Source organism: Bufo gargarizans, chromosome 2, assembly GCF_014858855.1.
Source record: "Bufo gargarizans isolate SCDJY-AF-19 chromosome 2, ASM1485885v1, whole genome shotgun sequence".
In the NCBI taxonomy this organism is placed as follows: domain Eukaryota; kingdom Metazoa; phylum Chordata; class Amphibia; order Anura; family Bufonidae; genus Bufo; species Bufo gargarizans.
The window spans coordinates 187,760,773-187,785,582 of NC_058081.1; the positions used below are offsets into that span (position 1 = coordinate 187,760,773).

A 24,810-nucleotide genomic window follows, 5' to 3' on the forward strand; every position below is an offset into this window, starting at 1 on the left:
TCCAAGTTTCAATTTCTCTACTTCTATAATACATTGTAATACCTCCAAAAATAGTTATTACTTTACATTCCCCATATGTCTACTTCATGTTTGGATCATTTTGGGAATGATATTCAATTTTTTGGGGATGTTACAAGGTTTAGAAGTAAATCTTGAAATTTTTCAGAAATTTTCAAAAACCCAATTTTTAGGGACCAGTTCAGGTCTGAAGTCAGTTTGCGAGGCTTACATAATAGAAACCACCCAAAAATTACCCCATTCTATAAACTAACCCCCTCAAGGTATTCAAAACTGATTTTACAAACTTTGTTAACCCTTTAGATGTTCCACAAGAATTAATGGAAAATAGAGATACAATTTAAAAATTTCACTTTTTTGGCAGATTTTCCATTTTAATAATTTTTTTCCAGTTACAAAGCAAGGGTTTCACATCAAACAACAATTTATTTTAATCAATATACCGCTAATGTAACAGTAAAATACATATAATATAAAAGTGGTACTTAAAAAATCCCCTAAAACATAAATAATAAAAAGCAAAGTATCTTGTTATATTGGATCATGAACCGCACCAAAAATAGAGTCTCTATTGGAAAATAGATATTTCTTTGCCTGTTTGGGCAGTATGTGTCCAATTCAATACAAAACCGTCACTTTAAATGCAAAATACAGCCAAGTCCACAAGCTGTGTGAAATACTGTTGGGGAATAATATCACTCGCTTTGTATTTCTCTTCCACAGTTCTTATATAATCCTTGTCACTTCCAATTTGAAGTGTATGATCGATTTCTAGGGTAAATGTTGTAGCTTACCCTCCCAGACGAATCTCCGGCCGTCTGTTTGTGCTGCTTCTGCTCGCTCTCAGTGTCCCCGCTCTCCGGCGTTTGTCACGTGGTGTACCGGAGTTCTCGCGGGATTTGAGTTTTTCAATCCGAAGATCTGATGAGAGCTGCAGAGTAGGTAGAAAATGGAGCGCTCCACTTGTCGAAGATAATTCAAATATCGTCGATCATATCCAAAAGCTTGTTGTTGGCAGGGATATAACGCTAAACGTGTTTCGAGGACTTCAGTCCTCTTCCTCAGTAGCTATATCCCTGTTGCTCAATCCCCTCCTTTTATATCTTCATCAACAGTCCACAAAATCTGGACTGGAATCGCTTTTTCTCCCAATGCAGTTTTTTGGTGCGTTTTTGGTGCGGTTTTAAAATCGCATATGCGTTTTTTATGGCATTCAAACCGCAACCTATTTATTAGTATAAATATATCCATTCACAGTTATTTACAAATATAAAATCGCAACAGCAATAGTCAATATGTAAAATAATATAAAAATTATATAAAAACACATACAATATAAGATATGGTCAGGGAGATCAATATTTCATAAATGGTTAAGGACTACATAATGATTTATGACTACATAATAATTTATGACAGATATGTCACCAAGGGCCTCATCCTCTATAGATTTTCTTTTTGACTTTCTTATAATGTTCATATCAATGTTCATATCAATGTTGGAGAGTAACGTACTTGGTGGTGTGCACATCAAACAAGAGGAGACCACAGAGCCGATAAACGGCTAACCATGTGATCTCCAATTGAATAAGGGGCACACTACCTAATCTATAAGAATCCAAAAATTTCCAGTTCCGCATTTAAACCACCAGGTATCAAGCTTCCAAAATTATATATTTGTTTGGATTCTGCCCTAGACATCCGCTCGATATGGTTTCCACCTCTCCAGTGTCTATCGATTTTTTCTAATGCTACAAATGACAGACCTGTTGGATCTTGTCCGTGGGCTTCTTTAAAGTGCCTTGAGAGTGAGTGTTTTTCGTACCCCTTTTTAATATTGGAAATATGTTCCGATATCCTCACTCTCAAGGTCCTTTTTGTCCGTCCAATGTATTGTCTTGTACACGGACATTGAGCCAAATAGATCACACTCTCCGAGTTGCATGTAAGAAATTGTTCAATCTCCCATATAAAGGCGTTCTGTGTGGATGATACTGTCTTCGTATTTCTAGGGATTTTTGTAGTTTTGCAGCATATACAGTGTCCACATTTGTAAAAACCTTTTAGATTCGTTAATCTCCCGGAATTTGATGTTATTCTCTTCCTAGTTTTAATCGATGGGGCAACTTTTATCCCTAAGTTGGCTGCTCTTGTATATGTTATTAGTGGTCTGGCTGGTATTAACCTACCTAATATTTTGTCTTGTAGTAGGTGGTGCCAATGCCGTTTGATAATTTCTTCCACCTTCCTTCTCTGTGTTGTATATGGAAGAATAATCCTGAATTGGGAGTCTGTTTCTTTTGGCTCTACTGTTTTTACAGTTAATAATGCACTCCTAGGTAATTTCCTAACCTTTTCCAATGATCCTTCTAATATATTGGTTGGGTATTGTTTCGCTAGGAATTTATCCCTCAGGTGCATTGCTTCCAATTCAAATTGCGCCTCTTCGGTACAATTCCGTTTCAGCCTACGGAATTGTCCGAACGGTACATTTAACAGCCAGTTGGGCAGATGGCAGCTGGAGTGCAGGATAAAAGCATTTCGAGAGGAGGGTTTTTGATATGTCTTGCAGATGTATTTATCCGCTGTCCTCGTAATTGCCAAATCCAAAAATTCTATTTCTGTCGTATTAATATTTTGGGTAAAAACTAAATTCAGACTATTGGTATTGAGTCCCATTAAAAACCTATTAAGACTATCTTGATCTCCCTTCCAGATTAAAAGGACATCGTCGATATATCGACGCCAGAGCACCAGGTTACCCCCTGTATGCAAATCAATAGTTTCCTGTTCCCATTGTGCTAGGAACAGGTTTGCATAGCTGGGGGCAAACCTGGTGCCCATGGCTGTTCCTCTAATTTGTAAGTAAAAACACCCCTCAAAATAAAAATAATTATGTTGTAAGATGTGTTTAATACCTTCTAAAATAAAATCTAATTGTTGTTCTTTCATTATCTTGCTATTTTCCAATTGAGTTCTAATGGCTCTTATTCCAGCTTCATGGTCTATTACTGTGTAGAGGGACTGGATATCGAGTGTAGTCATAATCCAGTCCTCTCCCACATTTAACCCTTCTAATATTTGGATGATTTGCGTGGTGTCTTTCAGGTATGATGTAGTGGTTTTCACCATGGGTTGTAGCCATGTATCGATGTATCTGGATAAATTGGATGTTAAAGAGCCAATACCTGATACTATGGGGCGGCCGGGAGGGCTCTCCATGTCCTTGTGTACCTTAGGAAGGCAATAAAAGACCGGGAGTCTTCCCGGCGTCCCCATAATATACTCAGATTCTTGTTGAGACAAAATACCCATCTGTGTGCCTTTCTGGCAATATTCTTCTAATTTATCACTAAATTTTTTTGTAGGATCTATATCCAATTTTTTGTATGTGCAATTATCGGATAATTGTCTCAAACATTCCTGTATGTATTTAGCGGTATCTAAAATCACGATTGCCCCGCCTTTATCTGCGGGGCGAATCGTGATTTTTTCATTTTTTTGAAGTTCTTTAATTGCGGACACTTCTCCATTAGTTAGATTTTTTCTATATAGTTGTTTATTTTTGGTTTTTCTAAGATCAGCTTCAACATTTTTCTGGAAACTTCCCATTTCTGGGCCAATTTCATTTCTGGGAAAAATTTTTGACTTTTTCTTCAAATTAGTGTGTACAAATCTTTCTTCTGTTTGTCCGGTTATGGAAATCGGATTTTTGATGAAATATTTTTTCAGACATATGTTCCTCATAAATTTTTGGATCCCAATGTAGGTATCAAATTTATTTAATTGTGCACTAGGTGCAAATTTTAAGCCTTTATTTAAAAGGGAAATTTGTGCTGTTGTTAAACTCGTGTTGCTTAAATTGATGATATTATCCAAATCTTTATTAAGTGTATTTACCTGTGAGTTCTTCTTTTTCCTCCCCCTTCGTGTCTTATTGTTTCTTGTTGATAATTGTGATGCGTTTGTTTCTGATTTTCTCTCTGAGTGTATATTGGTGATGTTTTCTGGTAATCCCTCTGTCCTAATGGGCGTGCTTGGTGTGGTGTGTAATAGGATTCCTCCTGTCTGTGATGATTGTGATGTCTTAGATTGTATTGATGTTTCTGTGGTGTTTGTGCTCTCCTGTTGTGTTCCGGTGTCCGTGCATATCTGGGTTTTACTCTGGGTGAATGATGTGGTGGGGTCCCATCTAAAAAAGGCTGCTGCGCTAATGTTTCAAACCTATTTCTAGTTGGTATTGTAGGTTTTGTTTGTTCCACAGAGGGTCTAATTCTATTGTCTAATTTATTGTGATCATTTTGTAGTATCTTTGGGACAAAATTGTGTTTTTTACTCTTCTTTATAATAATCTCAGATTCCGTTCTGTCTAAACTCTTACATATTCTGTCCTGCCATGAGTCCAGAACATTGTCTTTCGGTAATTGTTCTATTTTTATTTTCATCTTATTGATTTCCTCTGTAATCCTTCCTAAAATTTGTACTCTCCTTTTTATAACTAATTCTACTAATGACCTCGATTGCGTATGTAGGAGGTTGGTCCATTCAAGATTGAATTCTTCCCCATATAAATCCTGTGCTGGGGTTTTCAACAATTGTAAGCCTTTTGGGATCTTGTCTTGGTCTAAATATTGACGTAAAGATCTGATCTCCCAGTTTTGTTTTAATTGTTTTATAACTAAATGTTCTAGTTCTCTAAATGTATCGTGTATAGATATAGTGTCTGTATTGTCCATCAATGGGACTTCAAATAGAAAGGTGTCTGCTTTTTGTTTCTTTAATTCAATGTGACTCCACATATCCATCCTGAGTCTGGTGGGAGCTAAATCCACAGACGAGTGATTAGAAAATGAAAACTACAAAGGTATGTGGATAGCTCACCACCCTCCTCAGTAAGGTAGGGGTGCTCTAGCCGAAAGACTGCTCACTCTAACAGTCCAAGGGAATGAGAAAAATAGAAAAAAGCGGCTGGCACTCACTATGTGGTTTCACATCAAACAACAATTTATTTTAATCAATATACCGCTAATGTAACAGTAAAATACATATAATATAAAAGTGGTACTTAAAAAATCCCCTAAAACATAAATAATAAAAAGCAAAGTATCTTGTTATATTGGATCATGAACCGCACCAAAAATAGAGTCTCTATTGGAAAATAGATATTTCTTTGCCTGTTTGGGCAGTATGTGTCCAATTCAATACAAATGCCGTCACTTTAAATGCAAAATACAGCCAAGTCCACAAGCTGTGTGAAATACTGTTGGGGAATAATATCACTCGCTTTGTATTTCTCTTCCACAGTTCTTATATAATTCTTGTCACTTCCAATTTGAAGTGTATGATCGATTTCTAGGGTAAATGTTGTAGCTTACCCTCCCAGACTAATCTCCGGACGTCTGTTTGTGCTGCTTCTGCTCGCTCTCAGCGTCCCCGCTCTCCGGCGTTTGTCACGTGGTGTACCGGAGTTCTCGCAGGATTTGAGTTTTTCAATCCGAAGATCTGATGAGAGCTGCAGAGTAGGTAGAAAATGGAGCGCTCCACTTGTCGAAGATAATTCAAATATCGTTGATCATATCCAAAAGCTTGTTGTTGGCAGGGATATAACGCTAAACGTGTTTCGAGGACTTCAGTCCTCTTCCTCAGTAGCTATATCCCTGTTGCTCAATCCCCTCCTTTTATATCTTCATCAACAGTCCACAAAATCTGGACTGGAATCGCTTTTTCTCCCAATGCGGTTTTTTGGTGCGTTTTTGGTGCGGTTTTAAAATCGCATATGTGTTTTTTATGGCATTCAAACCGCAACCTATTTATTAGTATAAATATATCCATTCACAGTTATTTACAAATATAAAATCGCAACAGCAATAGTCAATATGTAAAATAATATAAAAATTATATAAAAACACATACAATATAAGATATGGTCAGGGAGATCAATATTTCATAAATGGTTAAGCCCACTTTATACTTCTCCTGGAACCTAATGGTTACTGGTAGGTGCTGTATAAGCAGACTCAGTTTTATACTGACTTTAGAACCAGCCTCCAGGGGGCAGATCAACTGGACAGGTGTGCTTGACTGCTTGGAGATCGCCACGCCTCCAATACGTACTACAAAGAGAAAAATATGGAAAATTTCAGCCCGCACAACCCCTAGCAGGTGCAGATTGCTATGGCGAAATAGAGATATAAATGTAAAAACACAAAATGCAATCGCACACTGCAACCAGCACTCTGCCTTTCCTTTATGCTGGATGTTGAATAAGGCATTGGTTCCAGGAGAAGTATAAAGTGGGCTCAGCATGCATGTGAGTACTTGCATCCCTGGATCCGATGAAAGCTGTAATGGCACCGGACGGGGTTAAAAGCAGAGTGTGCTTGGCATGCATGCTGTACCTGCGCTCCCTGGACTTTATGTGGCTGTCATGGCCCATAAAAGGTAGGAACTAGTGTTAGGGACCACTCATGAAGGCAACCTTGACGCGGTGAGTGGCTTATTACGCTTTGGCCAAAATGTACACCAATGCCTTATTCAACATCCAGCATAAAGGCAAGGCAGAGTGCTGGTTGCAGTGTGCGATTGCATTTTGTGTTTTTACATTTATATCTCTATTTCGCCATAGCAATCTGCACCTGCTAGGGGTTGTGCGGGCTGAAATTTTCCATATTTTTCTCTTTGTAGTACGTATTGGAGGCGTGGCGATCTCCAAGCAGTCAAGCACACCTGTCCAGTTGATCTGCCCCCTGGAGGCTGGTTTTAAAGTCAGTATAAAACTGAGTCTGCTTATACAGCACCTACCAGTAACCATTAGGTTCCAGGAGAAGTATAAAGTGGGCTCAGCATGCATGTGAGTACTTGCATCCCTGGATCCGATGAAAGCTGTAATGGCACCGGACGGGGTTAAAAGCAGAGTGTGCTTGGCATGCATGCTGTACCTGCGCTCCCTGGACTTTATGTGGCTGTCATGGCCCATAAAAGGTAGGAACTAGTGTTAGGGACCACTCATGAAGGCAACCTTGACGCGGTGAGTGGCTTATTACGCTTTGGCCAAAATGTACACCAATGCCTTATTCAACATCCAGCATAAAGGCAAGGCAGAGTGCTGGTTGCATTGTGCGATTGCATTTTGTGTTTTTACATTTATATCTCTATATATGACAGCTGCCCCAGCAAACCCAGCTCTACTACATCTATACACGACAGCTGCCCAAACACACCCAGCTCTGCTACATCTATACACATGACAGCTGCACCAGCACACTCACCTCTACTATATCTCTATATATGACAGCTACCCCAGCAAACCCAGCTCTACTACATCTATACACATGACAGCTGCCAAAACACAGCCAGCTCTGCTACATCTATACACATGACAGCTGCCCAAACACACCCAGCAGTGCTATATCTCTATATGACAGCGCTGTTCCAGCACACTCAGCTCTGCTATATCTCTATATATGACAGCTGCCCCAGCAAACCCAGCTCTACTACATCTATACACATGACAGCTGCCGAAACACAGCTAGCTCTGCTACATCTATACACATGACAGCTGCCCCAGCACACTCAGCTCTGCTATATCTCTATATATATCTATCTACTGTATAGCAATTCTTAGAGATATATAGATGTAGGAGAGCTGGGTGTGCTGGGACAGCTGTCATATAGAGATATAGCAGTGCTGGGTGTGTTTGGGCAGCTGTCATGTGTATAGATGTAGCAGAGCTGGGTTTGCTGGGGCAGCTGTCATATATAGAGATATTACAGAGCTGAGTGTGCTGGGACAGCTGTCATATAGAGATATAGCAGTGCTGGGTGTGTTAAGGCAGCTGTCATGTGTATAGATGTACAGTTAGCCAGCTATAACAGTAGAAGTCTCTTATTTTTTAAATCAGCAGCAAGGCAACTCTTATGGTCTTGTGGTTAGGTGTCTTGCCTCTGATACAGAAGGTCCTGGGTTCGAATCCCAGCAGAAACTTTTCTGAAATACAAGCACTGACTCCATATATGGACATACAGGGCGGGACACAGGAAGAGGCTGCATCACATGGCTGACATGGAGTCAGTGCTTGTATTTATTTTATTTTTTTAATACCCGACTGTTACCGCCATGGGCGACTGGAGGCACCTGATACTGGCACATGGGAGGAGAGAGGCACTTGATACTGGCACTTTTTTTTTGGGGGGGGGGGGCATGGGGGGGGGAGGAGAGAGGCACTTGATACTGGCATGTGGGAGGTGGGTTTGGCACTTGATACTGGCACTTTTTTGGGGGGGGGGTGGCACTATGATACTGGGACATGGGGGGAAGAGAGAAGCACTTGATACTGGCATGTGGGGGGGTGGGAGGTTGGCACTTGATACTGGGACATGGGGGGAGGCACTTGATACTGGGACATGGGTGGGTTTGGCACTATGATACTGGCACATGGGGGAGGAGGAGAGAGGCACTTGATACTGGCATGTGGGGGGGGGGGTTTGGCACTTGCTACTGGCACATGGGGGGGAGGCACTTGATACTGGCATATGATGGGGGGGCATCTATGGGGACACTTACTGGCACATTATTGTGGGGCATTATGGGGGACACTAGGCCGGCAGCCTATCAGAGGCCGGACACTGAGGGGCATCTACTGGGGCACTATATATGGGGCATTTTATACTGGTACATTATGGGGGGCACTAGCAGGAAGGGGGGAGAGGAGCACTATGGGGGAATTTACTGGGGGCACTATATAGGGGTATTTTATACTGGCACATTATGGGGGCACTATGGGGACATTAGCTCAACTGGGGGCATTACAAGGGGGTATTTTTTGCATTATCACATTATAAGGAGAATTATTTCTACGGGGCGGCATTATGGTGGGCTTTATTACTCCCCCATGGTATGACACCCTAGTAGCAGCACCAGCAGCAGAGGGATAGCAGCACTCTCTCTGCTCTGCTATCCCTCTGCCCCTTCTCCAAATCCTTATTATGAAATCTTTCTCATTAGGATGAAACAGAACATCAGCTCTGCCGAGCCCCCGGCCAAGTGTGGAAGTGGTGTCCGAGATCCCCAAGGGTCAAGCCAAGTAATTGTAAGTTTTCAGGTGAAATGTATTTGTTATACACATATAGCCTACACTGTGCCACACAATATACAGTATACCGCTACAATGTGCCAAAGGAGTGGGGTTTACACAGGAGGAGGGAGGTGTGAAGCGCGCTGGAGGGGCCCTTACAAATATTTGCTATGGGGCCCAGTCACTTCTAGTTACGCCCCTGCTGTCGCCTACTTAAACACTGCCAATAGAAGTTTAGGTACTTGTCCCTTCTTAGTGGCTTGTCCCAACGCGTTTCCCCAGTGTCCGGAAAAACTGGTTCATCAGGGGACTGAAGATGAATAATCAGATGTTAAAGCTTCAATTCTGATAATTGCAGAATAAAAAAATCAATTGTTGCAGGCATCAATTTAGATAGTTGCCTATCCGATATTCTTTGGCAAAAAATATGATAATTATATCAAAGAATGGATTTAAATCAAAGTATGGTAAGGTGCACAGCAGGACACAGAAGGAAAGGAGTGCCAGAGGGTTTTTGGAGGGCATATTTTGCTGGACTGGTTTTTAGACAACATGTCCCATTTGAAGCCCCCCTGATGCACCCCTACAGTAGAAACTCCCCAAAAGTGACCCCCTTTTGGAAACCACCGGATAAGGTGACAGTTTTATTGATAGTATTTTGGAGTACATATGATTTTTGAACGTTCAATATTATGCTTTTTGTGAGGCAAGTTTTGGCACAGTTCATATTTTCTTGTTTTTTACAATGTTCCCTTGACAGGTTAGATCATGGGATTTATTTTTATTTTTTGGGCAAATATCTTATGTAGGGGCTGTAGGAAGGAACAAGGGGTCGTCATTGATGGTCGGTACGTGTCACAGAGGTTTCTGGCCTCTGTGAGGTAAGAGACGTTTTTTTTCAAAGTGTCAGTTTTGCAGATTGCAGTCTGACACTTCAGCTGTTTTAGTATGGCTGCAAAGCTAACCCAGGACGGCTATTATTGGCAGTAGTCAAAGTAATGGGTGGGTGGCTACTCCCCACGTTCCAGGACGGGTCTTGGTTTGGGATATAAAACACAGGCAGCACTGTCAGGTGGGGTGGATTACTCCTCTCTGACAGTGGAGCACTGCCAGTCTCTGTGTTGGGGCCTGGGAGTTTGGGCCAGGATTAAGGCCTGCTACCTTGTTTGTGTGAAAGCAGGTGGATTCTGCTTTATACAAGGATTTCTGCGTTACTGCCTGGTGTGAACGAACACCAGAATCAAGGTGACAGTTTTTTCTGGAAACTGATTTTATTTTTGTCACTTACTTCACACGACGGTTGGTGTCCCGTTCCCGTATTGTGGACCGCATTTGCACACGGGCGGCTTCCGTGTTTTGCGGATCCACAAAAAAATGTGATTGACCATGTGATGAGTGCAGTGACGTCATCAAAGGTCATTTAGCCAGGTCCTGAAGAAAGTAGAAAGAATAGGAGATCTGCTACGCGATCAAGTGGATGGGGTGAGTTAAATTTGTTTATTATTTTTAACCCCTCAATGGACATTTTACTAAGCATTTTGTATTAAGAATGCTATTATTTTCCCTTATAACCATGTTATAAGGGAAAATAATAAAATCTACACAACACCGATCCCAAACCCGAACTTCTGTGTAAGTTCAGTCATTTTTGTCTGCGATTGCGTTCAGTTGTTCAGTTTTTTCCGCGCGGGTGCAATGCGTTTTGATGCGTTTTTCACGCGCGTGATAAAAAGCTGAAGGTTTACAAACAACATCTCCTAGCAACCATCAGTGAAAAACACATCGCACCCGCACTTGCTTGCAGATGCAATACGTTTTTCACTGAAGCCCCATTAACTTCTATGGGGCCAGGGCTGCGTGATAAACTCAGAATACAGAACTGATGCGTGAAAAAATTTTTTTATAGGTCAGGATTCAGTGCGGGTGCTATGCATTCACGTCACGCATTGCACCCGCACGGAAAACTCACTCGTGTGAAAGGGGCCTTACACAAGTACAGAACATTCAAGTGAAAATCGAGGAAGGAGCTGCTGTGCTGCACTAGCGATACATCCCCTATATTCTGAGGATTGGAGTGGTCCCCATCAAATATTTGCAAATAGTACAGTTTACCTGGTGATGTTCAGAATTATAGATATCATACACTCACCTAAAGAATTATTAGGAACACCTGTTCTATTTCTCATTAATGCGATTATCTAGGCAACCAATCACATGGCAGTTGCTTCAGTGCATGTAGGGTTGTGGTCCTGGTCAAGACAATCTCCTGAACTCCAAACTGAATGTCAGAATGGGAAAGAAAGGTGGGCTACAACAGCAGAAGACCCCACCGAGTACCACTCATCTCCACTACAAATAGGAAAAAGAGGCTACAATTTGCACGAGCTCACCAAAACAGCTGGACTGTTGAAGACTGGATAAATGTTGCCTGGTCTGATGAGTCTCGATTTCTGTTGAGACATTCAAATGGTAGAGTCCGATTTGGCGTAAACAGAATGAGAACATGTATCCATCATGCCTTGTTACCACTGTGCATGCTGGTGGTGGTAGTGTAATGGTGTGGGGGATGTTTTCTGGGCACACTTTAGGCCCTTAGTGCCAATTGGCCATCGTTTAAATGCCACGGGCTACCTGAGCATTGTTTCTGACCATGTCCATCCCTTCATGACCACCATGTACCCATCCTCTGATGGCTACTTCCAGCAGGATAATGCACCATGTCACAAAGCTCGAATAATTTCAAATTGGTTTCTTGAACATGACAATGAGTTCACTGTACTAAAATGGCCCCCACAGTCACCAGATCTCAACCCAATAGAGCATCTTTGGGATGTGGTGGAACGGGGGCTTCGTGCCCTGGATGTGCATCCCTCAAATCTCCATCAACTGCAAGATGCTATCCTATCAATATGGGCCAACATTTCTAAAGAAGTCTATCAGCACCTTGTTGAATCAATGCCACGTAGAATTAAGGCAGTTCTGAAGGCAAAAGGGGGTCCAACACCGTATTAGTATGGTGTTCCTAATAATTCTTTAGGTGAGTGTATATTATTGCAGTAAAAAATATAATTTATTATGATTATATATGAAAGTAAGTGTCTAACCCCTCTCACACCATAGATTTCCATGGCTCACCCACTGCCAACTAGTATATTAGAAATGCTAAACTAATGACAGGCACCACATGGAATTGATGTATATCAAATATTGGTATAGAATAAATAAAAAAATTACAGCATAAAACATACAATTGATAAACAGAAGGGCCCTTGCTGAATAAATATGTAAAAATATATATATAAACAAGTAAACAAATATATCATCCACTGCTAGACCACCTGCAATCACTTAAAAAACATCACTAAGGCTACATTCAGATGTCCGCAAATGGGTCCGCATCTGTTCCGCAATATCGGGAATGGGTGCTGACCCATTAATTCTTAATGGGGCAGAACGGGATGCGGAGAGCACACTATGTAGTACACTATGTGCTCTCCACATCTGCATTTCCGGAGAGCGGCCCCGAACTTCCGGGACGCGGCTCCGCAAAAAATAGAACATGTCCTATTCTTGTCCACAATTGCGGACAAGAATAGGCAGTTCTATGGGGGTGCCAGTTGGGTGTATTTCGGATCCGCAATACACCACGGACGTGTGAATGGACCCTAATTGTTGGCTCTAGGCCTCTTGTACACAAACGTTTTTGTCCTGTTTTTTTGTGTTCCGCATATGGAACCATTCATTTCAATGGATCCGCAAAAAAAAAAAAAAAAAAAGGAAAGTACACGGAGTGTATGCCTTCTGTTTCCATATTTCCATTTTTCCATTCCGTTCAAAGATAGAACATGTCCTATTATTGTCCGCATAACGGACAAGGATAATGCTGTTCTATCAGGGGCCAGCTGTTGTGTTCCGCAAAAAACGGAATGCACACGGACGTCATCCGTATTTTTTTGCGGATCTGTTTTTTGCGGACTGTAAAATACTCAAAAAGCCATAATGTTGTGTGCAAGAGGCCTTATTCATATAATTGGCCTATAGTGTAGGACAATATTTCAGTGCATTGATGTTTTTTGACTGTTCAAATTACCATAAAAAAGAATTCTGTGTAGTCAATATGTCCCACCATAATAAAATGTTCCTTTCGGTACTATGTATCAAATGGAATTTGTCTATGACAATGTAGACAATCCTTGGAAATAAAGTAATGTATATTGCAGATATTGTGATAAAAATGATATGATATATCGTAACAAGATGTTATTAATAAAAATAGCTAACACAGTCCGGTGTTTGTATATACATTCTGTGACCTCCTTGTCGTAGGCTATGCCAATAATGGAACCCGATTATGAGGATCACTGTTTCCTATTGTGGATCGCTGTGTGCCATCCCTCTTTTAGACAGCATTGTGTTTGTTCGGCGTGCAGTGTGTCCGATATGGGGTCTAATATGAGGTCTGCTCAATGTGAATCGTGTCTTACCAATTCTGCACTCAGTGCTTCACTGAGTGTCCTGGTACAAATGGGGAACACGTGTCATTTACAGTATTCTCTGTCCTGTGGATAAAGGATAAGTTGTCATTGGCCAACCCCTTTAAATCATTTTTATAATTGTCTTTTAACATTTGGACTCCGAGCTATAGTCCTTCTGCCACCTACACAGTATGTACTCCAATATATATAGCAAGCTACAGAAGGCTGCTCAGTGCAAATTGTGCCAGACTATTTGATCTCCAGCAGCTCAAGTCATTTCCTAAACTAGTTATGATCAAATCAAAGTTGATCAATAGTGTTGACCGCGAATATTCTAATCGCAAATTTTTATCGCGAATATTGGCACTTTGAGAATTCGTGAATATCTAGAAAAAAGTGCTGTATCTTCGTAATTGCGAATATTCTAGATTTTTTTGCATTAATACCCATGATCCCTCACAGCTTGTGGGCCGATGAGAAGGCTGCAATATCTTTTGTCTTTAGGAGTAGTGTTGATCGCAAATTTTCACATTGCAAATTTTTTTGAGAATTTTCCTATTGCCAATTTTCGCAAATAATGACTGGAGATCTTAAATTCTCAAATTCACGAATATTCGCCTAAATATTTGTGAAATATTGCGAATTCGAATATTGCCCCTGCAGCTCATCACTGTTGATCAATATTTCACATGTGGGACACTGTTGCTGGTTCTGCTCCTACCTCTGGAATGGAGACCCTGAAGTGATGGAGAGCACATACAGTAGTTCATGGCTTGCTCTCCATGCACTGCTGGGGGCTAGTAGTTGACCCGCACCTGACATTTGTGGCATATCATATCTCAGGCTATAAATGTTGAGATAAGGGAAATCCATTTAAGTTCAGAAAGAGCATAGTTGTTTGAGTAACTGGGTGTGGGTTCACAGTGATATAATGTAATTGCCTGAAAAGTTAAGGCCTTGTTCACATCACAGTTTTGTTTTCCATTCTTTTAAATTATCAGAAGAACAGAAAAAAAAATCCTCTATTTTGAGCATCCATTGCTCTTACTATTTTTGTCAATCCCATAAGAGATCTGTGATTTTAGATAGGAGAAAAAATCCTGCGTAGAGGATCTCTGATGGAACTGACAAAAACTGATGCAAAATGAGCACAACGCATGCTCAAAGTAAAGGATCCATTTTTTAAAAAGGATCAGAAGAACAGAAAACAAAATGGTTGACGTGAATATGGTCTAAACGCTAAAATACTTATTAATAAACACAAAAAGACCCGGCTGCTCTAAAGATGACCATATTAGGCATGTAGTGAAATCACCCCAGTGTAAGCACCCCTAATAAACTGTTGGGGCACCCTAAGCCTCAGTTCCTCTGGTGGTCACGATCACTCTGATATTAGTCACCTACAATGATATACAAAAAAGTGGACACTAAAGACCTGATGTGGTCACTAAACATATTGTGGCCAGAAACAGCAGGGTATAATAAAAATACTCATATATTCCCTCTTATCTGGTTTCATCCTATAGAGAGGGCAACAGGGACAAATATGTACTCTGACCAGACCCACCAAATCTACAGCAAACATTAACATTGGACTCCGAGCTATAGTCGTTCTGCCACCTACACAGTATGTACTCCAATATATAGCAAGCTACAGAAGGCTGCTCAGTGCAAATTGTGTCAGACTATTTGATCTCCGGCAGCTCATGTTATTTCCTAAAATAGTTATGATCAAATCAAAGTTGATCAATAGTGTTGATCGCAAATATTCTAATCGCAAATTTTTATTGCAAATATTGGCGAATATCTAGAATATAGTGCTATATCTTTGTAATTGTGAATATTCAAATTTTTTTTTTCATCAGTACCCATGATCCCTCACTGCTTCTTGCTTGTGGGCTAATGAGAAGGCTGCTATATCTTTGGCTTTTGGAGTAGTGTTGATCGCAAATTTTCGGATCGCCAATTTTTATCGCAAATTTTCAGATTGCAGATTTTCACAATCAAGAAAATAATGACGAGATCACGAATTCGCGAAATATCGTGAATATTGCCCCTGCCGCTCATCACTGTAAATGAGTTTGCTGAATCTTTTTCCACATAACTATTTATCAATCTGCTCAGCTCCTGCTGATCCATAACATGCTGCCTGCAGATTACACTGCATTTCAGGTTTTCTTTGAGAGTTTATTCCAATTAGAGATGAGCAAATCGAATCCCACAAAGTGCTTTGTGTCGATTTATCCTGAAATAGTATAAAAAAAAACTAAAAAATTCAAACTTACCTCCTCCATTTGCTCGCGATGGGCCGCCAGCCTCCAACTTGCTTGAAGATCTCGGCAGAAATCCCGTGCGGCGCGAGATTACATCATCACCCCGCACAAGATTTCGGCTGAGATCTTCAAGCAAGATGGCGGAGGCTGGCCCGTCGCAAGCAAATGGAGGAGGTAAGTTTGATGTAATTTTTTTTTATTATAAATTTTACACTGTTTTTATACTCAGATGCCGCGATCATGTATGAACACTGCATATGAGGGGTACAATGACGGGGGCGGCGCTATCACAGTTCCCTGAAATTGCACCCGCTACTTACAAAAAAAATGCGCTTCGTGACGAAGTAATTCGTCATGAAGCAAATTATTTTAATTTTTTTTATTTGCCAAAGCAGCCAAATCGAATTTTGAAGAAATTTGCTCATCTTTAATTCCAATCTGCAAAATGCTAATGCACTTTATGATCAAAGATAACGAGATATATGTATACAGTATGTCTAGTGTATGTATAGAGTGTCAGATTGTGGGGCGCCGACTCTCAGCTGCTCTGTACACATGCACACAACCTACATGTAATATCAGCTGAAATGCTATTGTTGAGGCCTGTCTACATATCATACAGAGAGAGGAGGACCTGTCCTGGCTGCACTGCCTGCTTCACATTATACAATAGACAACAGGCTACAGCCAGGAAGCTCCTCCGCTCTCCTCCCTCCCCAGATCCTGCTCAAGGCCTGTGGTTCCCCCAACCATATGCCACCCGCCCGTGGCCTGCTGCCCCCTTGGGCCGTCCTCCCCCAGCTCTGAATCCTACTTCTGCAAATGGCAGGGGGAGGAGCCGGAGCATCTCCTCTCCTACATAGCGCCACATACCTCTTACCTCCAGTGATGTCACCTTTGTTGTAGACGTTCTCTTTCCTCATATTCTCCATAACAAGATATATACCTCTAGACATCACTAGGGTTGCCACCTTTCCCAACAAAAAATACCGGGCAAGTTAAGCCACACCCCAAAGGGTGTGTGGTTGTGGGGGCGTGGCTTAACACGGGGTGTGAAGTCGCTGTCATACTGTGGCTCCCCAGGAATATTAAAGCCCCCATTAGCGCCCCCAGTAATAGTAATGCCCCCATTAGTGTGCCCCAGTAAGAGTAATGGCCCTATTAGTGCACCCCAGAATGAATAATGCCCCCTATTAGTGCCCCCCAGTAAGAGTAATACCCCCATTAGTGCCACCCATTAAGAATAATGTCCCCATTAGTGATCCCCAGTTAGAATAATGTGGCCCTCATCCCCCGGGAACCGTCACTCGGGGCCGGCTCACTGACTGTAGAGTGTTGTGTGAGAGTCCGCAGCTTTCCTGGGCCTGGCAACGGAGACCAGGGAGAGGGGAGGTGTCGTGATAGGAAAGGAGCGCAGCAGAAGTGCCGGGGATGGGAGGAGCGCAGGCCCGCGGTTCATCTCACTGTTATCCAGCCTGATCTGGGAGTGAGAGCAGCTCATTTCTGGCGTGGCTGCCATGCTGTGGGGCGAGGGTTTGCTGCTCTCCTTCAGCAGCGTCTTCGTGCTCCTGCTCCTGACCACCTGCAGCCCCCAGCTCTCTGGCTTCCAATCCATCTTGTCCGACGGCCTCGTCCTCTTCTGGTTCGAGCCGGTTCCGGAGTGCCGGCCGATCACAGCTCGCCGCCTTTTACCGCCAGCTGTCAGGACCGTGAGCGAGCAAGTCAGACAGTCTGCACTGCAGTTTGAAATAAATCCTGTGCCCGGGTCTGAGAAAGGCTTGTACCTGGGCACAGGATTACAAACCTGGACTGTCTGGGTCAATCCCGTACGAGTGGCAACCCTGACATCACCAATCTAATAACAAATGCATATTCTGCAAATAAATATGCCTATCTTGTCTATCGCTGCTGTCCGTGCAGAATACTGATGTCAGAAAGCTGCAAAGATAACATTGTCTTGTACCCCTGTACATACTATAGAAGCTATATTGTTCCCAAATTCTCTTTTAGAATGGGTTCACATTATGTTTTTGTCCTAAAAAGTGTCTGTATACAGTATGTCAGATTGTGGGGAGCTGACTCTCAGCTGGGCACACCATACATGTAATATCAGATATGCTGGAAATTTGAGCTTTTTGCTGGCATTTTGGAGTACCCTAGACCTGGGGGTATCTGCAGATGTTTTATATGCAATCTGATGTAATGTGATGCTATACCATTTATTCCAGCAGGGGAGGTAATGGTTGGCAATGGTTGGAAGGAACAGGGTTAAACACCCTGTTCCTCCCCTCTTAGTAGGAGTGGACTGGTCAGCTTCCTGCCAGAATAGGGAGTTCCAGTCTAGCTAGGAGTGAAGAGAGGAGGAGAGTTCCTGTTCAGATAGTGGAGGAGAGTTCCTGTTCAGATAGTGGAGGAGAGTTCCTGTTCAGATAGTGGAGGAGAGTCAGAGCTCCCACTCCCAGGAACAGTGTATTATTCCTGTCTGAGACGAACACTCCAGCGGGAAACTCAGGAACCAGATATTCTTGTCCAGTGAGAAATACTTAAAGGGGTATTCCCATCTAAGACATTGGAGGCATATCACTAGGCTATGCCCCCAATGTCTGATAGGTGTGGGTTCCACCACTGGGACCAGCACCTATACTTAGAATGGAGCCGTAAAGTGCTAGAGGGTGCACTGCACATGCGCAGCCTCTCTCCATTCATTCCTATGAGAGTGCCAAAAATAGCCAAGTGCTGGCTCGGCTATTTCTGTCAGCACCATAGAACTGAAAGTAGTGTTGGTCACGCTTGCATGGTACAACCACCATTTATTTCAATGCAACATTTAAAAATAGCCGAGCATGCCACTCAGCTATTTTCTGTGCTCAGCAATGAATGGAGGGCAGCCGCGCATGTGCGGTGCGCCCCCCTGGGACTTTGCAGTCTCCATTTTAAGTATAGGCTCAGGTCCCAGAGGTTCACAAAATTCCCTGCCACAGCCACCTGCCACTTCTTCGCCACTCCCAAATGGCAATGACCGTGTAAAAATGCCTTTGTGACAAAATATTGTTGCATAGGTATTCAAATAAAGGTTGTAAAAATAAGTGACCTGAATTGTGCTATGCATTTGTACTTTACTCTGCTTCGTGTCTGAATAAAGTGCTTCCAGCTTACTGAGAAGACGCAGAGCTCATTCAGAAGGTGGTATCCGTTTTTGCGGTCTGCAAACTGCGGATCCGTAAAACACGAATACCGTCCATGTGCATTCTGGATTTTGTGAAACAGTCAGCCCTATGATAGACATGCCTATTCTTGTCCGCAATTGCAATTGACATGTTCTATCTTTTTTGCTGGGCCATGGAAGTACTGAAGCTGACAGCACATTGAAAAAAATTGCAGAACGGATGCAGACTCAAATATACGGTTGTGTGAATGGGCCCTTAGAGTGAGAGAGATGTCAAAAGGCTTCAACAACAGTACTGGGATACTATCAGGGGAGCACCCGGGGGGTCCGAAAGGCAAAAAATGTGGCATGTGTAGCGAGCTGTGCCAATTCTTTTGGCTGCCCATTTTTCAAAGCCCCCTTCATATTTAAAAAATGCGGGGTGCAAAGCGTGCTGCGCCGATTCTTTTGCCTGGCCATTTCTAAAAGCCCTGTAGGAGTTGAAAAATGCGGCACACATAGCATTCCGTGCAAAATGTTTAGCCCCGCCTATTATTAAAAGCCCCTCCTACATATAATAGGCCACTCCCAACAAACACTGTACAGCTGACATTCTATAGTTGCGGCCTGTCTCTACACATCATACAGAGAGAGGAGGAGGTCTGTCCTGGCTGCACTGCCTGCTTCCCATTATACAATAAACAGCAGGCTGCAGCCAGGAAGCTCCTCCGCTCTCCTCCCACCCCAGATCCTGCTCAAGGCCTGTGGTTCCCCCCACCATCTGCCACCCGCCCATGGCCTGCTGCCCCCCTTGGCCGTCCTCACCCAGCTCTGAATCCTCCTTCTGCAAATGGTAGGGGGAGGAGCCGGAGCATCTCCTCTCCTACATAGCACCACATACCTCTTACATACAGTGATGTCACCTTTGTTGTAGACGTTCTCTTTCCTCATCTTCTCCATTCAGACCAGACCGCCATGATGATTATTCAGCCATCTTCCGTCTCTGCAGAGATTGAGAAACAGACATTAGTTTCCCACATTTCCATCATCTTCACATCTTCTGAACAACCTTTCCTGCCACTCCCATTACTATACTGCAGAAACAGTCCCCCTGGAAATACTACTACCACACAGATTGTGCCCCCTTCAACAATTATTGGCACACAGTGCTCTAAAAAATAACTGCACCCAGACACTAATAGTATAATGTCCCCAAAAATAATTGTGCTAAGCTGATACTATGCCAGGGTGCCCCCCAAAGTAACAGGGCTCCCCAAAATCCCACCAATAGAAATAATTCTCTGCCAGAGCACACTTAGTAGTAATAATGCCCTGTAGCGCCCGTACTAGTGATCATGTTCCTCATAGCCCCCCAGTAGTAGTAAAGCTCCCCATAATACCCCCTAGTAGTAATAATTCTCCCTATAATATGACAGTACATGAAATACCCCCGCTTAGTGCCTGCAGTTGAGCTAATGTACCCATAATGTATGCCAGTATAATACCCCTATATAGTGCCCCAGTAAATGCCCTCATAGTGGTCCTCTCCCCCTTATACACAGTGTCCCCCATAATATGCCAGTACAAAAATGCCCCTTCTTAGTGCCCCAAGCAGATACCCCCCTATAGTGCTCCTCTCCTCCATAATGTGCCAGTAAAAAATGCCCCTTCTTAGTGCCACCAAATGCCCCAATAGTGCTCCACTCCCCCATAGTGCCCCTAAAATAAGGCCCCATAGTGCCACTCTCCCCTATAGTGCCTCCCATAAAGTGCCACTAAAAAATGCCCCCTTTATGCTACCAGATGCCATAGTGCCCCCATAATGTGCCAATAAAAAGGCCCCTTCAGAGCCCCCACTTCCCATAGTGCCCCAATAGTGCCAACAGATGCCCCATAGTGCAGCTGTTCCCTATAGTGCCCCCCATAATGTGCCAATAAAAAAAGCCCCTTTAGAGCCTCCAGGTGCCCCCATAGTGCTAGTCGACCCCATGGTGCCCCCCCCCCCCATAATGTGCCAGTAAGAAATACCCCCATAGTGCACCCCTAAAACCGGAAAGAAAGAAATGCCCCCAGAGTGCCAAAAAAATTGGGGCTGTAAGAAATGCCAGATACCCCCATAGTGCCTCAGAGTGTAGGCAAAGGAAACACAGTGATCTCTTAGTATGGGGATGGAAAAACACAGTGATGTCATAGTACAAGCATTATATGCACAGCGATGTCACAATATAAATAATAAAGCCTGATTTCCCTGCACAAGCATAAAAAGTGATATCACAGCTGTAGGCAGGATAAGAGGACGCAGTATAGAGGCACCAGCCAGTTCTTAAATCAAACAGTTCAGTGTTTATTCCCACTCTTGGCAAGTTCATAAACAAAAAGTCGCATTCAATACAAAAAGTCACCTTTTGGTTTTGGTGTTAGTTTACACCCAGCTGGCAGTTCTGCCTCAGAGTCCATGAACAGACTTTAGATGGCCTGCTTCCCCTCACACTGGTCTCCGACCTCCAAGCCCATCACAAGCCTCAGATCCCAATACAGAGATCCTTTCTGCTGAACCCAGCACACACTGGGAAGAAAATAACTGCCTCCCCATACAACTCCCTATACTGTGTCACACAGCATATAGGTAATTATAAAAGCTAAGTTACAGCACAATAGTCAAAGTGATCTCATAATGCAATACACAAATTTATTGTAACTCCTGTATGTAGGGAGAGACAAGCACAGTAAGCCCTAGCCTAGAACCCAGCCTGCTTTCCCTACCTACTTGCAATATAAGCCCTACTTGGCAGAAATGCAACTGGACGACGGTCCCTACTTGTAATAAGTGCAGAGACGGACAAACACCAACAAACAAACACCAACACAGAGTCATATGGAAATAGGTCAGAACCAGACAGGCTACGCAGTACCAAAGGGTGGTTAGAAGACAAGTCGAGGTCAGAAGCACAGAGTAATCAGTATGCAAATGCAGGAACAGGGAACAAGGAGCCTAGCTAGTGAGCCAAACAAGACTATTACTGGCAATGGTGTATGGCCAGAGAGAGAAAGGGATTTAAATAGAAAGCAGAGTCCCTGGATCAGAACCCGATAGGTCCATTGAACTCAGCGCTCCATTAGTCAAAAACACTAGTACACAGTAAAAGAGTAGCTGAGCTATCAGCCACTGTCAATCTTCCCCAGTACATGCCATCTGCAGGGAGAAACAGAGCATTGCATCCTGTTAGTAAAAATGGGATTGCGTCTCCAGGGGCATGGCTCAGCAGCGCATTTCTCCCAGCGAGGCTGCGCCATTGGAGCCTAGACAGGTAAGTGTATTACAGTGATGGCTCAAAACAAGCGTAATAAGCACAGTGAGGTCAGTGCAAAGATTATAAAGACTAAGACATCATAGGAAATGGTTATTGCTCATAGTGATGTCACATACCAGGGATAATGTTATAGATAAAGCGTTAAGTGATGTCACAGGTAATGTTGTAGAACTATAATAACAGCAGAGCACAGGCAATGAAACACTGCATCATACATATTAACAATAATGCACATCATGATGTCACAGCACAGATGTAATCTCCTCCGATGCCAAAGCTACCTGGGTACCTTCCCAGTAACTGTACATTCATCACTAAGAGCCCTTTTTTTGGGATTGTGAGGTCTTAGTTTCTGGTAGAGTCAAGCGAACTTGCCATTTGGCATGTTCGAGTTCGGGTTCGGGGTTTAAGTGAATTACGTGATGGATTATTTTCTCACAGAATCCATCACATAATTCAGTGCTGGCGTGCCGCATAATACCAGTGTATGGCAAGCTCCGAGGGTTCTGTTCTGATGGCCATACACTGGTATTATGACGGCATGCAAAACGGAATGCTTCTAAAATATAGAACATGTCTTACTCTTGTCCACATTACAAAGATAGGACTGTTCTATTATGGTCCGGATTTTCCGTTCCGCAAAATGTGGAACGCACGCGGCCGGTATCTGTGTTTTGTGGATCCGCAATTTTCAGACCGCAAAAATGGCTATGGCCCTGTTCATGAGCCCTAATCCTGTTGCACCAGAGCAGCCAAGCATCCTAGAAAAATACCTTGAAAGTAGTAAAGTAGCAGTAAAACTGGTAAAAAAATGACAATGAAAAACTGACTGTGTGTCATGTGACAGTAACCTCAATCTGTCCCATAGTGGCCCCCAGCTGTAATAATGTCACCCATAATGGCCTTCAGCTGTATCCGTTTTTCATGTGAAATGTAGCCTAACCATTGCCTACCATGTGTTGATCACACATGCTAAACATGGGTTGTCTGACATTTTGCAATTGATAGCCCATCTTTAGGCCTCTTTCACATGAGCGTGACGGATTGGCTCCGGATGCGTTCAGTGAAACTCGCACCATTTTGCAAGCAAGTTCAGTCAGTTTTGTCTGCGATTGCGCAGGTGCAATGCATTTTGATGTGTTTTTTACGCGCGTGATAAAAAACTGAAGGTTTACAAAGAACATCTCCTAGCAACCATCAGTGAAAAAGGCATTGCACCCAGGACTGCGTTTTTCACTGAAGCCCCCATTCATTTCTATGGGGCCGGGGATGCATGAAAAACGCAGAATATAGAACAGGCTGCGATTCTCACGCAACGCAGAAATGATGCATGAAAAAAAATGCTCATGCGCACAGACATATTAAAATGAATGGGTCAGGATTCAGTGCGGGTGCTATGCATTCACCTCACGCATTGCACCCGTGCGGAAATCTCACCCGTGTGAAAGAGGCCTTAGGATAGGTCATCAATATCTGATGAGTGGGAGTCCAAAACCTAGGACCACCGATCAACTGTATGAAGAGGCGGCGGGACTGCGGAGAGGCCTGCAGTCTTTTCCTCGGCCAGTGACGTCATGCTGATCGCTTAGGCGCAGCTCATTGCCATTCAAGTGAAGGCACCGGAGCTGCAGTACCAAGCACAGCCACTATACAATGTGCGGTGCTGTACTTGGCTCACAGATTATCAAGTACAGCTCCATACATTGTATAGCGGCTGTGTAATGTGACATATGGCGATGAACGTGATGTCATGGGACTAGTAAGAGGCTACAGGGCTTACCAGAGCGGCACCTTCCCTTCAAACAGCTGATAAACAGGGGTCCCAGGAGTCAGATCCCACCCTTCACTGCCATAAGTTTCTTGGTTGGTGATTGCGCTTCATTTTTGGAGTTTTGGTCACGTTTTATGATGCGTGTTATCTCTGTGACTCATGTACTGACTGTAAAGATAAGGATGTAGTATCAGTCAAACAACTCTGCAATATGTTTGCATAACTCTGTAAGTTTTTCATGACTTAGCATAATTATATGACTCGCAGTTACCTAAAGTTACATAAGTTATATAAATTGTGTTTTTAAACCAGCACATGGGAAAATGTACATTGCCCAGTCAACGGGATTGGAGGGCACGTACAGGGTTAAAGGGTTTGTTCACCTTTGTTCAGACTTCACTGGCCACAACACTGCTGCAGGGTTTCTCTTGCAGTGAGGCACAGTTCTGTGGGTGCCATAGGCAGGCTGTCATTTTTTTTTCAAACATTAAATAGAATAGTCCCCAATATTTACTGTATCACCTATCCTGCAAATGGGTGATAAATGTCCTTTGTGGGACAAGCATTTATTTTTCTAAATTTTTTTCAGGCATTTTGATTTCATAATATCATATGCAGTAAAATCATGAAAAAAAAGTATGTGCAAATACAGGCCGGAGTCAAGCGCAGGGTATGTGTCCAGAGGCTGTATAGAGGCATTTCCCTGCAGTTCCATACTACAGAGCCAGAGGCACTCCCTGTAC

At 43.0% G+C, this 24,810-nt stretch overlaps 1 long non-coding RNA gene across 1 annotated transcript in view; it reads right to left on the reverse strand.

Annotated features, from left to right (window-relative positions):
* Nucleotides 1–5,446, reverse strand: part of LOC122927104 — a 35,556-nt gene extending 30,110 nt beyond the window's left edge. Inside the window, exon 1 of the long non-coding RNA XR_006387757.1 lies at nt 5,394–5,446. This is a non-coding gene — a long non-coding RNA (uncharacterized LOC122927104). The remainder of the gene's footprint in view (nt 1–5,393) is intronic.
* Nucleotides 5,447–24,810: the final 19,364 nt, after the last annotated feature.